General features: G+C 39.9%; 1 protein-coding gene across 3 annotated transcripts in view; it reads left to right on the top strand.

The window, feature by feature from the left end:
• Positions 1-1,237: 1,237 nt before the first annotated feature.
• The window catches only part of ATXN1 (ataxin 1), a 491,098-nt gene continuing 474,805 nt past the window's right edge, over positions 1,238-17,530 (top strand). For 2 of the 3 annotated variants that reach the window (XR_012715457.1, XM_075270820.1), the window contains exon 1: positions 1,238-1,474. The gene's annotated coding sequence lies outside the window, so the exon portion shown is untranslated. Of the gene's footprint in view, positions 1,475-3,142; positions 3,624-17,530 lie in introns of those variants that run through there. The other variant, XM_075270821.1, reaches the window with a different exon arrangement.

Genomic DNA, 17,530 nt, shown 5'->3' with positions numbered 1-17,530 from the left:
TTTAGCCAGAAAGTTGTACATAAATTTCCTTGTGTTTACTCTCCCATATCCCAGAAGGGCCAAGATATCCTTGCATTGCAAATCAATATGAAAACACAATAAAAGGAAACAGACACATTGAATGCCATTCAATCTGCACTAATGTGACGCTATGACAAGGGTGAAATGCAATATACTGTAGGTGTGTCATGAGTAAATGACTCAGTTGTAGTTTCTTCCTTGTCTTAACATAACACCTTTACATCACGCCAGGGGAAAGGGCACATTCTCTTTTTCCTAGGGGTCACAAGCACTATTTATACTTTCAGGGCAGTTTCCTTTCCTAAGTGTAAGGATCCAAAACTTTAGATGACTGCCAAGTATTCCAACGGAGAGCACATAGACACAAAACATTTTTACATCCTCGGTTATTAATTTCCAACTTGGCAACTAGTTAAATATTCATGATCCAAAGTGCATATTTTAAGTTTTAGGGAAGAATGGTGACAGAGATACTTCTCACCTAATAGTATTGTCTTCATGTATGGTGACAATATGATCTGTGTGTCAGATTGTGGAAAGAGAACATGGATGGGGCTCTTGTGACTATGACTATTGTGTTCATCTCATATAACATATTTACCAGCCACTATTGCAACCTTCGTGGTCATATTGTTATTGTTTCATTCCAAGTTAATTGAATGTCAATGGCTTCAGCAGAATAGCAGGTGACTTGGAGAACTCTCTGCATTGGAGATAAGGATACATGCATTAGCACTGTTTGTTGTGCAATGCCTAGTCTGACCTCATTGGCCCCAAAACAGTTAAGCTCAATGCTATTTCCTAAATGACATTGACATGCAAGTCTGCTCTATTCATCCCTGTGGACATTGAGCTTGGCTTTCTCTCACAATTCCTACTCTATGACTCTTCTCCACCCCTTTTTCTTTTCAACAGAAGCACACACCCTGCTGAAATCAAAGCATTCACTTTCAAAGTTACTTTACATTTACGTTTCCTTCTTTACCGTTGCTTCTCTAATATTCAAAAATAAAAGGTTTAACTTCTGCACATCCCCTTTAAGACGATACAACATGGCATGGATTTTTGCATGTCAGGCTAGTGAAGAGTGCTATAGAAAGGGTTAAGTGAGACCGCCCCAGCTCTGTTGTGCGTATGCAATAATCTGTGTGGCTGCCTTGGCTGTCTGCCAAAGTGTTGCCTTGCCTCCACACACTCCCCCCCCCTTCCTCCCTTTTGCATGAAGTAGGATCCTTGAGCTGTTGCAGAGGCAGCCAACTGCTCCATATTTGGCTTCTATTACACATTTACATACTGGAGAGAGAGAGCTGTACTGCAGACATCATTTCTACTACAGTAGAGGAGACATACAAGACCTGTCTTACTGCGAGAGGGGGGGCAGAGTAACAAAAAAAAAAAGAGGCAGCAGCTCAGACACCCTCTTCAACCAACAACCTCTCTACCGCACTTTACAGTAAGTCCATTTTTCGTCTGTTTTTTGTCGATTGTGGAAATAGCAGCAGACAAGATGTTTCTGTGCATGCACACATATTCCTGAGGATATTTATATACAATACAACCTAAGCGACCATAAGCTGGCTTTCTGTTCCTGCTTTTCAAGCCTTGAAAAAGAAGCAGCAGCAAACTGTAGTCATCCGGAGGTACAGGCGTATTCTCTGTCTTTTTTTTCCCTCTTAGTGTCATAGATTGGTTGATAATTGTTCTCAATAAGGGTCGATGAATAAACTCGGTCGATTAGACAAGGATGAGTATTCTTTTTGTGGATGTGATGGGCCCTGACAATGTGAATTAACCCTTCCTGAGCAAGAGCTGCCTGTAGTGTTGTGTGGAGTAACAGTGGTTAACATTGGCAGTAGTAGGGAAGAGATCTGTGCAGTTACCACTTCCCCCATGGGGTGCTGGAAAGAGTCTGCAAAGGGAGAGCCTACGTGTGTATGTGTACGAGAGAGGAGACTGCACGTTTATGTCACCTCTGTCAATCCCCTCCTCCTGCTGTCTGATCTATCAGTCTGCTCCTGTATAGAGACCACCTAATGCCACATTACTGGGGAAAGTCAGCTCCATTCCTTATAATATTTCTGTCATGTCATTCTTCATGGTCACTGAAGTCGAGTCTGGTCATTTATTAATTCAGTAAGAGCAGAGACACATACATGTTGTGTGCACCTGGCCTTATATTTACCAGTGCCTTTATGTGGACGATAAATACACGAGACGGGTCTTATGCAAGATTAAAAGGAGTCTCGGACAACGTAATGTCCAACTGTGGAGGAGAAGTTTTGTGTCACACATACTATTGTCGTATTCCAGGTTATTAGTTATATTTAACATTATTCATGGCTGACATGTTCAGTCCATGTTTGTAGGCCCAAATGTTCAGTACTGGTAGTATTTGACTGTAGTGTACGTCTATTATGTGTGAGAAATAGGGAGGACACCACTTGTTTGAGATCAGATCAGTCGGAGTCCCTGTTCTGAAGTAAAGGCCTAATGTCTCCGGGAGATAAAAAGGCCGGCCTGGAGCACTTTGTAGGCTCACTGCTCCACCCCAGTAAGCAGAGCTACACATTGAAGGCTTCCTCCAGGCCCTCCTGGAGAACAGTACGGTTATACTCAATCCTTTGGTCAAGGAGTTAATGAACTTGTTATTACTTAGTGCCATCATCTTCAAGGGTGCAACACAAAGTGTTATAAATTAGTCTTCGTCTAAGACATAAAAGTAGGCGTAAAAGTAAACTTATATGAAAAGCAACTCCAAACATAACTGTAAGAGTTCACTATCGCAATGTATTAAGAGGTAGACACAAGTGGTAAAGGGACTAATGGTGAATGATACCATTCCTCATCTATGAGGCAGCAACTGTGATGATGTGCAAGTATATATTGTGAATATTAAAATAAATGTACAAATCTAGCAACATTCAACTTGACACTCAACATGTTAATTACCCTGCTTCAGCAAACATTAAATTGACAAGTAACACCTAGGGCAATAGTATATTTGAGACGTTGAGTGTCAATTAAAAAAATTTTTGTATGATATATATTTATATTACTCTACATGATTTGTTTATTACTTTTGACATACATTGTTAAATAATACGTAACAAATACATATTTGTAGTGTAGTAACAAAGCATGTATGGGTGGCCCTAGAGCTAGCAAGTCTATTCATGGCCCTAAACCATAGGTTTGTATGCAGGAGCTCAGGTGTCAGTGAAGAATGATGGTCTTCTTATTGGTCTGGTCTTACAACTGCCTGTATAGTATGTACGTGAAGCTCAGTGAGTAAGCATAGTGAAAGAGCTGTGTGTAGTGTAGTGTAAAGCTCCCTCCTCCCAGTGGGTGAGTACAGTGAGTCAGGCGTAGCTGGGAGGAGGATGCGGTGTGTGTGAAAGGAGACAGGGCCTCGGGGAAAGCTCAGCTAGGGGAAATGCTGCCTAGCTTAGCAAGGACAGACGTGTAAGAGAATGAGCAGATTGCATGACACAAGAGTGTGGATGAAGTTGTCAAGCACATTCTGAAGCCCTAAAGGTTTGTGTCAACCATGGACTAAAGGCTTGTGCAAAGACAAGTGTCTTTAAATGTAGGCTACTTTCAAGGTAATTTCATTTTCATGTCTTTGGCTTCTTGTCGTTAAGGTTGCAAAGGGTTAAATCTGCCACCTGTAAAGCCCACAAGATATCATCCATTGTATCCGTCGCTAATATGTGCAGCCTAGTGGCTCAAAAAGTCATTTCCATCTATATTTACAGAATGTCAAATGTTTGTGCCTAAGAGTTTACCCTGGATTGCAAATGGATTGCTTTACGTATGTATACTAGAAGCCGCTCCTGGAGCGATCGCTATAGACAGTTTAATTGTAACTGCATTGAAAGCTGCTAAACCCTGTTCCTATCACGGTGTCATTGCTAGCACTATAGGGGGTTTCCACGGTTTCCCAGGAAACAGGCCTTTCCGTAGAGTGGGCCAAAATCCTTCTACAAAGAAATAGGAGTTCACGTACATATGAACCTGTTCCTAGAAATGAGACCGGGGTCCGCCGCGATTCGATGCAAGCTGAGGAAAATCTGTCAGTCCTGCCCAGTGACCTCTTTCGGCGTGACTCAATCAACAGTTAACTCTACAGCTCCCAGGGCCTGATACATGGACACGAGATCGTAAGGCCTATAGCTTAGGGATGACTTACTGTATACAGGTAGTATAGCTAGGCCTTTCATAAGGATTGCTTTGCATTTGTACATTGCATTAAATCCTTTCCCTTTTTCCAGTGTTTCGGCTTAAGGGGATGCAGCAAGTGATATATGTCTGTACATTCACACGAATATACTGCGAGCTGCTTGTGCTAGTGAAGCGATTTCTGTGAAAAAAAGATTGGGTAGACATGGTACTATATCCACTAAAATAATAAAGGACCTAGTTGTGGACTTCATTTAGAAACTGGAAAAAGCCTCGAGTAATATGCAGTAGACAACCCAAAGGCCTAGTTCCTAGAACTCCTCGGAGATGAATTACAGGAGATACAGCATTGCTACAAGGCTCATTTAGCTAGCTTGGTGTCATAGCACAATGTGAGAGCTGTTTTATGGGACTGCAAGTAAACTCTCATATCACTCCAGCTTCTTACTATCATACATAGCCTTATGTGAGAGTGAAGACTTCTGTAAAAACTAATGGAATCAAAAAATATCAGTATTATTACATACGGGCAATAAGATGCTTGAAAAAGACCCAAATTTAGATCCAATATTATAGTTTTATTTTGGTTATTCTCAGGAAGAAAATATTTATAAGGATTTGCATTGAATAGTTGTATCTGTTGATGACACACACACACACACACACACACACACACACACCTATAGTATACATATATTCAAGAATACTATACACAATTATATGACTGAGAAAAAAAAAATCTTTTTTCTTCTCTCTTCACTACTTTTAAATTAGAAAAAGGTATAGGCAGAATTTTAGGAGGCTTCACACAGTATCTAATAACCAGAAGGCCTATTATATCACCCAGATATCTGCACAGCAGAAACAAAAATGCCACATGTAAAATATAAAATATTAGTAAAAAAAAAAGATTACTTGTATTAAAAATTCCTAATTGTTTTCATGGATTTGTTGGCAAGCAGTGGTGAATTCAGTGTGGACTGCAGTTATTATATATAGTAATATAGTTAATAGTTTTTTAAGCTTGGGTGTATACGTACCATACATATACCAAACTTTATAAAACCTGTTTCCTATGTGTAAGTATGCTTATATCCATGAGAAAACACAAATGTATTGATATAGTACAGGACACTAACCTATGGCCCAGATGAGTAAAGATTTATTTCCTATACATTATTAGTCATTCTTGAACTAAATACACTGAAGAATCTGCATATATGTGCCAGTTCTATAAAGTACAGCTCAGCATGAGAAATAACTCATCTGTCCCATCTATACCGTACTCCTCAATGCACCACGTACTCCATATATATACATCAGATAATTGTTGCAGCTTGCAATATACATACAATTATCAATGAATGTGCTTTTTTTTTTTTTTTTTTTTTTTTTTACTTTTATATGTAGACTTTACAATCTACAGCTTTTTCATTGTTCCACACTTTTTCCCCTGTTTATGTGAATGGGGAACTTGCATTGACTGTGAATGCCAACAGAATTCTGAACATATGAACATGGCCTAACTTCTCTGGTGACAAATATCATAAGATGTGGGGACAAAATAATATATCTCAGGATGGCAGATGGAAAGGATTGCCAATACCACCATCTCCAACATATATATTGAATATTTGGTGGTATGGGCCTAGCAGCAAGACTGTGCTGTGCATAGATAGCTTTATACCATAGTTCTGGTTAATACAATATGTTATTTATATATTAGGAAAATCATTTTCCTTTGCAAAGGTTAGTGAGACTACAGGGCTCTCTCAGGCTTATGACACTCTGTTGTCAGTTAAGTGTCATAGACATCATATATATATATATATATATATATATATATATATATATATATATATATATATACACACACACAACATGTGGAAGTACTAAATAATTATGTTCCTAAATATTGGTGACCCTTAGAGGAAAGCTTCTTGCTGGCAATATAAACAAGCAGGAGACTGTTACATAACTAAACTAAACTGTAACGTAAGAGAAATGGGAAGCTAAATCTATTTATATAAGCATTCTCTGCATGTGTACAATAAAACAATTAAAACCTGATTATACAGTATTTAAAATTCAATGAAAATATGGGAAAAAGTTAACACTTTGTAGTGGCACCTTCCTGATATTGTTGTACTAAAACTTCTAGTATACTCTGCAGTCAGTTGTAGGGGAATGCACAACAGCAAGAAATAGCAGTCTGGATTTTGGCATATATGCAAAGAAAAAAAAAAAAGAAAAAGCAATTAATGATCTAATTTTTATATAACAAAGTTATGTTGAATTTTAATTGGCTTTGTTTTTTATTTATTTTTTTTATTTTTTTTATTGGGTATATTATAATATTGTGTGATAAAAACAATAGGCAAAATTTGACATCACTAAAATATACAATATCTTACTGTTCTTTTGGATACTTAGATATTTATCTATTCATATATATATATATATATATATATATATATATATATATATATATCACTTACTCTATACATAGTCCTCACCCACTTACAGAAAGTGTATATATTCACCCAGGCCTCGGGTCAGTTTCATATAAAGTCATAATCAATATTTTAAAATTTTTGGAGCAAGAGCATACAAGTCCCAAGCAAATGTCAGTCTTGTCAGTGGTGGGCACATACAAAGAATAATGTACAGGCAAATTTGATGAAAGTGAGGTGCATGCCATAACGAAGATCAGAAACCCCTCACTGGGGTTCCCATACATTACAGTATTTTACAGTATTTTTTTTCATGATGGCTGTGCCCACCCTTGTTTACCATCTATTGCTATGCACACATATGCCATATTTTCTCTTGTTAGTTTAGCTGAAATAGCTCATAGAGAGTCCAACTCCAGTTCACTCATAGGAAATTTTTTTGTAGCATATTGCATCATCCTGACAGATATCTACATTCTGAACAGGCAGAAAGTCAGTTACTAGCAGCTCAGTACAAGTAAAATAAAAAGAAACAGAAAAATACGACAAGGCCTTTTTTATTTTAGCAATTGGTATTCTTAGATCCTTTGTGCCCAAAGAGCATTATTTAACATATGCAAGGATACTTGTTTGTTGGTTTGGTCTAATTTTTCAAGATTGTAGAAAATCTTTTATTTTATTATATTTTTTTTTTTTATAAAGTACAACTTCAGGTCCCACATTACAGAGGAAAGGGCAGAAATCATTTGCACTAGTTTGGAGGAATCCATCCGTAGCAGCAAAGAGAACAGAAACTATGAGGAGCTCATGTAAAGTTTTATTAAACAGATGGGCCTTACTAATCTGATGCATTTCTTATCAATTCTATACATTTTTAGATGTCCACAAGGATTATCCTTAGTAGTGAAGAATATACTGTCATTATTTATATAGCGTCGTGATAACACTGATGATAAAGCAGTGGAATAAGATTATACGTTTAAGGGAAATTATAAAATATATCCATATGTAAAGTCAAGTCATATTTGATACTTTATAGCACAATGGTATTTTTCCCACAGGAAATATGCTTCCTCTGTGTATTTACAGCCATACACATATGTAGATGCCTTTGATTGCTGCTATATCTGGAATAGATTTGGATGATAAGAGCCAAAAATGAATCGTTCTTTATAGACTACAATACCAGCAAGAGCTCTGCAAGGGAAGAGTAGAAATATATGGAAAAAATACAGATTTAATTGAAAAGTAACCAAAAATACAGTAGTAGTATAATGGCATGCAATTGGGTCTGTAGTACTTTACAGTAGTTGTCTGGCAGACAAATCGTTCAGAATGTTATTATTGTACAGCATTAGAAAACTAGGCCCCATGTTCACTATGTAACTTCTGTATCTGGTTTATCTTAAAGATAGTGATATACAGATTTTTCAGCATAGAGTTTGTCCAGTTTAGAAAATCCATTCTCATGTACCCCAATAGGGAGTTCTGTTCTCTTGAGAAGAATGGACAGTGGTTATCAAGCGTGGAGGGCCTATCCTGTTTTGCATTATATGGCCAGTCTATACTTTTGAATGCTCGGTGTGTATGGCTTCACTTACCATTTGGCGGTGCAGTTGATATCTGAGAGTCCAGCAGGGAACAACATGGGATCGGTTTATTGGCAAATGACCATTGACATTGGAGAACCTCATTAAAAGGCCATACTTTACAACTAATTTAAATTTTTTGTCTCATCAACAAAATGGAGGTTATATACTAAAATATAAAATCCAGATACTGTTGGGCCTCTTGAGTAGAATTAAATAAAAGGTAAGCATTAGGGTGGGTTTACACTTTTGTAATTCAATGTCCATTGCTCTGGTCCTTAATAGGATGAGAGCAATGGACATTAAAAGACAAATGTACACTGTATTCACCCCAATGTAAGACATGACAGAAGCTTTCTTCCATTATGGTTTTACTTCTCTAATGAAAGAAAATTCCTGCATGCAAGATTTTTTCTTCTATTACAAAAGTAAACATCATATTGTTTACCTTAGATTTGATGGGAACAGACACAGACGGAGGGTGCTCCATCAGTGTGGTAATCTGCTACCCTTAATGTCCTTTACTGTCATCCTATGATGGATTTTCATCATATGACAGTAACAATGGTAGTGTGAATGTCGCCTAATATTGTTTAGGGCCAAAGGACAATAGCAAAAATTTCAGTCTCTGTTCTTACAACTGTGTCTAGAAACAAAATACAGTAGGCCCCTTTTACTTACACTCAGTAAAGTGGTAGTGCTATATAACAAACAAACAAATGAGCTTTATTAGCATTAGAATAAAAGAATAAAGAATAAAACATTTGGTGCTGCCAAAGCAAAAAAAAAAAGGGGTTGGGGGTGGTGGAGGGGGGTGGGTACGGGGTCTGTGGGTTAGGGGTTTGAGTGTCCTTAGGGTCTCGTCGTTCTTGTTTGGGGCGTGTGGGTATCGGTGGGTATGAGGTAAACAGGTGATGGGGGGGCGCTTAGTGGTGTTCGGGTGGTCTGTCAGGGATTTAATAGTCTATGGGGGGTGGGGGGCTTGATAGTCCATGTGTCTCATCTTCCTCTTGTTTGGTGACAGTTGGACACATATTGGGTATATACTGCCTTAAAGAGGACCTGTCACCGAGTACAACATGCTAAATGACAGTACTATTTGATTGCCGTTATATGTAAATTAGCTCTTATTAACCAAGTAGGCGGTAACCTTTTATTTTCTCTTAGAAAAACAAATGTTACCTCCTACTTGGTGAATGAAAATAATTTAAATATAACCTTTTGAATAGATGGATGAATGGATGGACTAAAGATAAATAAATGCCAAATTATTCAAGAGCACAGTCACATGATGTATATCAAAGCATTCTATACTTGGTGACAGGGCCTCTTTCAAGGGATTTTCCAGCTTCAGACCAATATTAAAAGACGAATGTTGCTGTTTGTATAATGAAAAGTTATACAATTTTCCAATATATTTTCTGTATCAATTCCTCAAGATTTTCTAGATCTCTGCTTGCTGTCATTCTGCTTACTTCTAGTGGTTAAAAATCAGGCCATGGTTATGTGATGTACAGTCCATGGTCATGTGATCTACAGTCTATGGTCATGTGAACTACAGTCTATGGTCATGTGATCTACAGTCCATAGTCATGTGATCTACAGTCTATGGTCATGTGATCTACAGCCATGGTCATGTGATAAGCACACAGATACACAGCTCATTACCAGGCTGCTGTCTGATTACTATGCTGTGACAATAATGACATAGTTATGATTACATCATCATGGAGTATATATCACATGACCATGGACTGATTTTTATCCACTGATAGCAAAAAGAATAACAGCAAGTACAGATCTAGAAAACCATGAGTAATTGATACAGAACATATATTGGAAAATGTTACAACATTTCATTATACAAACCATCATATTTGTTTATCAATATTGCTCATAAACTGGACAACTCCTTTAAGTTAACTATTACAAAAGCTTTGCCATAACGTAGTGGTAACTGTTAAAGATAATGAATGTATAATATAAGCGAAGCCCTGGCATTTAGTTAAAGAGGACCTTTCAGCACCTCCAGCCACCCCAAACCTCCAGATGTTGCTCCACTGACTTTGTTGCAGTTGAATTTTTTTTTCTCTAGCTCCCAAGCCTACCAAACAATCATTTCTCTTAGTTTCAGCAAACATATGTTTTCTACTGTCTGGTGGGTAGTTCCTCCATGTCTGGCCTAGCCATGGACCGCCCACCTGACAGTATAGAACATCATTGTGCTATAACAAGCAGCACTGATTGCTGAGAAATAGTGGGGGCTGGAGAAAAAAATCAAACTGTGCCAGAATCAGAGGAATGTTGACGGAAGTGGTGAAAATCCCTTTTTAACCTCTATAGGCCTTTTTTTAAAATTATTTTACACGCAATTAGAGAGCCATACTAAAGAAAAATAGTTTCCCAGATTATGATGCAATTACAATAAAATCATAATGATTAGCACTTTATAAAGAGGTTTCTCAGGATTACAGAAAAAAGGGGGGGGGTTTGTTTTTTTTTTAAAGTGCTTTACTCCATGGGCTGTGTCTGGTACTACAACTCAGTCCCATTCAGTTAGCTAGGAATGAAACGAGCTGCAATACCACACACAATAGTAGTGCTGTTTAGGATAAAAAAAAAGACAGAAGCATATGTCTAATCCTGGATAACCACTTTAAATAAATAAATAAATAAATAAATAAATAAATAAATAAATAAATAAGTAAAAGAAAATAGCATAGATACTGGACTAGATAGAACCAAATGCTGTCAGTCTATAAATGTATTTGTCCCTGGAATTCATTCTGTAGGTCCCTAAAGTATTGAGGGGACTCTCTTCATTAAAAGCATAGCATGTTTATATGGCATACATTATACGTACTTTGACCAAAGCTGCCTTTTGCGCTGTTGTTCACTTCTGTTTATAATTTTCCTGGATATATAATGCTTCTTTTTCTATATTATTATTCTTTTGTATCGAGACATTTCAATGTAGTGTAATTTTGACTTAATATTATCTTTTGATTTACAACAAAGACTTTCAGAAATCAAAACAGCCTTGTAGTGCAAAGGCTTTCATCATATACAAGCTGTTAACGTGAGAATGAAAATTCCTACATAGTAATCTACTTTCCTTGTCATGACAATACACGTACGATTGGGTGGAGATGTGTTCTATTAGTTGACACAGCAGCTACTGTAGTAACAGTATTTGTTTTGAAAAGGGACTCAAAAAGACAAAATGCTGTGTTTTTAAGTACCAGCAAAGTAAATGGGATTTTATTTCATCTGATCTACACATCAGGAGAAAAAAGCTGCATTTTCAAAACAATATTTGTGTTTAAAATATGTTAATTTTAACTGCGGAATTGCATGAGTCTTTATATATATTTAATAAGGGAAAGGGCCCCTTCACACTGAGTTTACGCTCCGTGTATTCTGTACATTTTACACGTGTAAAAATACATGTGTAAAATGTAGTTAGCCATTGAGTTCAATGGCATGTTTGTATAACGCCCATGACGCGCGCACAAAAAGACGCGCGTTATACGAACATGCCATTGAACTCAATGGCTAACTACATTTTACACGTGTATTCTTACACGTGGAAAATGTACAGAATACACCAAGCGCATACAGAGTACACGGGCGTAAACTCCGTGTGAAGGGGCCCAAAAAGTGCAGAGAAAACCCAGCAAAACTCACAGCACAGTGTTTTTTTTTTCCATAGAGTTTTTCTGTTGCTTTTCACTGTGTGGAGTCTTGGTCTAAGGGGATTTTCTGGCCCCAAAATGATTTTTCTTACTGGAGACCTAGAAACAGGATAGGCCATCAGCATGTTTCTGATACCCAGACCCCACCCAGATCAGCTTTTCTGGTAGCCTCCAACGCCAGAAATTACAGCAGTGAGAGGGGAACACATGCAGCTTCTTCTAGTCTAGTAATAGTAGCTGCTCTACACACTCCCTGCACATTGCTGTAACTTCTGGCATCTGGAGGCTACGATAGCAGCTGATCTGGGTGGGGTCTGGGTGTTGCTTCGTATGAAAAATCATTTTGGGGCCGGACAACCCCTTTAATTGACTTTTGAGGCTGCTCATTTAGGGGTAACTTGATGGTGTCCATACAGTAAAGTTAGGGACATTGTACTGTTTTTATTCTGACCATGGACATAGGAATGCTACCAACTATCGCTTCTACCTTATTAACATGTCCAATAGCTAACTATGCACATTTAATAGCTGTCAGTTGAACAATTGTTAAACCAACAGCTGCACCTCCCAACCCCTAATGCACATGAACACTCATTTCAGCCAACCATGTATATATGTATCATAAAGTAGGGAAAGTAGACTAAGTCATTGTCAGACACCTCTGGTGGTGATTTATATTCCCTCAGAATAAAAGATTGGGCATAACGAAATTTAACATGCTCAATCCTTTTTGCCCCGACGTAAGTTGGTATGACCACCTAAGGGCAAACCTGTCTAATACTTAAAAGATAATAGAAGGCAGTTTAGCCGTATTTGAGACATGAGATTGTGAACAGAATTCATTGTCAAAAGTCTTATGCCTATGATTATCTCTATTACCTATTGCTTAACATTGTGAAAGTTTAAGTTTTAACATATGAGATTCCATTATGAAAGTGTATGAATAAAAATAGATGTCTGGGCCATATAGCCTTAGGTTTATTAAATGGGTTTGGGGTCCAATATCATCTCATTCTGTTGACTTTAATTAAAGGGATATTCCCACGTCGCATACTCACCAGTCTTCACTGCTGTAAAATCTTCTTTCTTCCTGGTTTCTTGCGTCATTTGGTGGGTGGGGTTTCACATGTAACCTGCCGTTTAGCTCCGCCCCAAATTACAGTGTAGCTCCGCCCACCTCATAGCGCGATCCTATGGAGTGGCTGAAGGGCCTGTGATGTCATCAAAGGTCCTCAATATTGGACTATGAAGTACAGGAAGGAGCAACTCCATTCTGTGTTACATACAGAGACTGTCTGTCTCTGCCATAATGAACACAATTGAATCAGCTAACCTGATAACTGGGAGAACAGAAGACGAGTTCAGAAATGAAAGCAGCTCCTCTCCTCTATCTGATAGCAGGAAGCTAGGTCATGTGGTGTAGACACAGGAATAGCTAGAAACACAGGCTCGCTCCCGTGCACTTAGCCCCTCCTCCCTCCCCCCTGAGAGCAGGCAGATACATCACTTGACTTTTGAGCAGATAAGTCAAGAGCTGTGTCATCAATGAATTGAATAAAGTGAGATAGTGGACAAACAAAGCAGTTTCGCTGAAGCAGCGTATTTAGGAAAAGTCTTACATCCACATTAACAAGCAGTATAGATAGGATCCTTGTGATGGGACAACCCCTTTAAGAGAAGTGACGTGGTCAGGTTGCCTTCGCAGCAAGGATGCTGAATATTGTCCGGTTTACATCCATACATGATGGAAATAATAAAATTGTTAGAGTTTTTTTAAAAATAGTTTTCTGTTATAGTATATATACATCTAAATAAGATTTTGGATCCGTTTTCATTTTTCTTGTTCTAAACTCTGATCTTGGGGACTTTAGCAAAGAGGTGATTTTTTTAAATGATGTATACCTATACCATGTCCATGGACAAATGGCTCTGTTTCTTTACCTAGTTTTACTAGGCTGTGATATAGCACATATAGAAGTCTTTGGGCCTATACTGTACCTCTGTGTGTCTCCAAATGAAATTTCATAACATCTACGAGTAAATATAATAGCATGCAGGGGCCGAGGGTAAATGCTTCTAGGGGAGGATGTCTATAACACTGAACTGTGGTCTGTACAGCTCATAATAAAAAATCATTGGGACCCCATATAGTCTCAATGATTTTGGGGCCTAGTTCAGACTATGATGACCTCGTACAATCTTTTTATTTAGTTTTTTTTCTAATAGTCATTTCAGTGTGTTCTACAGCTAACTTTTTATGAATGAAAGAGAAAAGTGATGACTCAGCTGAGAGGTGAGATCTGGTGCTAGCTTGTAATTTCCTTAAGCATAGATAACATTAAGGCTTACAAATTCTCTCTGTTTCTTGGAAGATGAAAAGTCAATTTCTGACACGTAGGTTCAATGTTCTGCACAGGAGGGCTTGAAGGGGCTTCCAGGAACTGTATAGTGGTCTCTGCTGCCGGTCCTCTTTCCTGCTAATAATATAGAAATTCATGTTGGCCAGACTTTCTCTGTGCCGACACTGCCTCTGTTCCATCTTCTGGCTGCCATGGTAATAGACAGCATGCATCAGCTATTCAGGTGTCTTGAGGCCGTCTTCTCTAGCGACTGTGCTGCATTGCACTATACATGTCAGTAATTTTAGTAACCTGATCTTATTGGTAAATTTGTTTCCTGATCAAGATCCTAAAACACAAGACTGAATATCTTCTAGCCACAAAACTGATTCCTGGCCAGCAGATGCATGATCACTTTTCTATTTTGGCTTAGTTTTAACAAATCATCCAGTGCTTGGCATTCTGAGAGCTCTTCCTTCGTATGCCAGCTGGTAATGGCAGTTTATTTTTCTATTTAGTCCCTATTTGGTCTTTCATTTAAATGGCATTTTCTCCTATGAGCATCTTGAGACCGGCTTACAAAAGGCGCTTGCTTTGATGTTGTAAGTCCGGGCCAGCAGGTAACGAGGATCCGCGACTAGGAGACAGACGCACACTGGCAGGTATATAACACAATTTACTTATGGAAAATGGGAAGGAATCAACAAAATAAAACTAAGTTACATATAACAGTATGAGGATAACGCACGCTATAAACTGGCCCTAGCTGTCCCTGAGATACTTGTACGGTACCGGGTTTATACAGTCTCTCAGCTCTCTGTGGTGCTCCCTCGATGCAGGCCTGTCCAGGAACTCAGCAGACTCTGGCTTGCTTCTGTCTTGGGTGAAGGTCTGAACAAAGTCCAAGGCACAGTCCGGCTTTAGTCTCCAGAACAATCTCCACAACACTGCCGCTTTCTCCAGTCAGTCTCTGCAGTGTTTCAGGCCTTCTACTATGGCCTACAGCAGCAATGGCCTCTCACAGGTCCTCACAGCACACACTCTGGATCCACACCACGCTGCTCTGTGCTTCCTGCTCACGTCACTTCCTCTGGACCGCACCATTTACCAAACAGAACAGGGTGATTATTGTCTCACAGTAGTACAGTCCCAGGCTATATTTCTTCACACCAGTAGATGGCAGCAAAACACCACTGTTAAGACAATAGGGGCTACTACTGACTGCTACATACCCCCCCAGTCGAATGTTGGCAGTCCCTGACAACAATAGCCCCATCAACACATTTCTGTAATCGCAATGTTGTGATGTAACGATGGACCGCTGGCCAAACAAACTCATTCTGGGCATAACGCACTGGCGGTACACCCGCTGTGGAGCGACTAGTCCGCCGCAAGCTTGTCATATCATCAGCAAGTGTAGAGGTCGGTCTCTCATTAGGACGGTCAGATATGGCAGTCGGGGGTGTCACTACTGTTGCAGGCCCAGTTACTGTCGGGGTGGTCACAGCTTCCACAACACCCCCGTTATCATCATCGTCATCCCACAACCAGGGCTCACTTGTGGAGGGGTGTGTCATAGTCACTTCCTCTCTGTCGTTCTGAACTGGTCCCTGAGACTGACATGGGCGTAACATGTCACGGTGTAGCGTCCGCGTCTGCTTGGTCAGGGTATTTTGGACTTGGTAAACGGGACTATCAACATGAGGGTGGGCCACAATGCAGTAAGGGTCAGGTTCCCACCTACTGTCCAATTTCCCTAGTGGCTTCTTTACTCGTACCAAGACTAAGTCGCCCACTTTAAGAGGGGTGTCCTGCACCGGCCGATGATTAGGGTGAACTTGTTCTTGTAGTCTCTCACGTACTATCCGGTGGACAGTCTCTAATCTCTGACGGTGAGCCTGAATCCAAGTGGGCAGGCCTCGATAAGGAAATTCATCGGTGTCTTCGAGGTTGAGGTCTCCCACACCTTTTCCGGGTCGCCCAAAGAAGAGAACATATGGGGCGTACCCTGTGACAGAGTGGATTTGATTATTATAGGCCCATAGCAATTCAGGCAGGTACTGTGGCCATTGTCGCTTCTTGTCGGCTTCCAAGGTACGGATCATCTGAAGTAATGTGCGGTTAAATCGTTCACATGCCCCGTTCCCCTGTGGATGGTATGGGGTGGTGCGTGACTTTTTCATTCCATAAATACGTTGCACTTCTTGCATGACTCGCCCCTCAAAGCAGGCGCCTTGGTCAGAGTGAATGCGTTGAGGGCAGCCGTACACTCGTATGAAGTGGTGACACAGGGCCTCAGCAGCCGACTCAGCAGTCTGGTCCTTTGTTGCAACGGCTACAGCAAATTTGGTAAAGTGATCTACCATAACTAAGCAATACTGATGCCCACTTGCAGAATATCCCACGGCGAGATAGTCAATCATCAATACTTCAAGTGGCTCTTTCGTCACTATGGTCTGTGTTGGAGCCCTCTGTTCAACTACTTTGTTGATTTCGCATGCTCTGCAATCACGACATACTTCTTCAACAATGAAGCGGAGACTCGGACAGAAGATCAATCGTTGGAGCCACCTAAAGGTCTTCTCAGCTCCAAAGTGACCATTCCTACGATGTACCTCGGCGGCTAGTGGACGGGCCAGATCAGTAGTCACTACAATTTGATAACAGGCGTCAATTTCAGTTGGCAAGTATACACGCCGTCGTAGGATCCCGTCCCTCATCTCCAATCGGTTCCACTGCCCCAGTACCGCTAATACTTCGGGTGACAGCTGGTCTCTTTCATCAGTAGTAGGCTTGCACCCCTTTTTAACACAACGGCATAGCAGTGCCAGGCTTGGATCACGTTGCTGGAGCCCAATCCATTCTTGGTGGGATGGGCCCAGGAAGGGAGCTACTTGAGTTCCCAGTATTTCGCTCTGTCGAGCAGTCACCACCTTCTGGGAAAACTGGGTGAAATCAGGTACCTCTGTTGATTCTAATTCTTGATCTATGTCCCCGACCGGTGGTTGGGTGGTGACTCGGGACAATGCATCGGCATTCTGATTCTCATTTTTGGAGCGATATTTCACACTGTAGCGGTACTTAGAAAGTCGGGCCATCCACCGTTGCTCCAGGGCACCTAGCTTTGCATTATCCAAATGTGCCAGTGGATTGTTGTCTGTCAACACTTGTACTTCTGCCCCGGTGAGGTACCCCGCAAACTTCTCAGTCATTGCCCACACAAGGGCTAATAACTCCAAGCGGAAGGAGCTGTA

This window comes from Leptodactylus fuscus, chromosome 4 (genome assembly GCF_031893055.1).
Source record: "Leptodactylus fuscus isolate aLepFus1 chromosome 4, aLepFus1.hap2, whole genome shotgun sequence".
Lineage (NCBI taxonomy): Eukaryota > Metazoa > Chordata > Amphibia > Anura > Leptodactylidae > Leptodactylus > Leptodactylus fuscus.
This window is presented reverse-complemented; position numbering and strand designations above follow the sequence as displayed.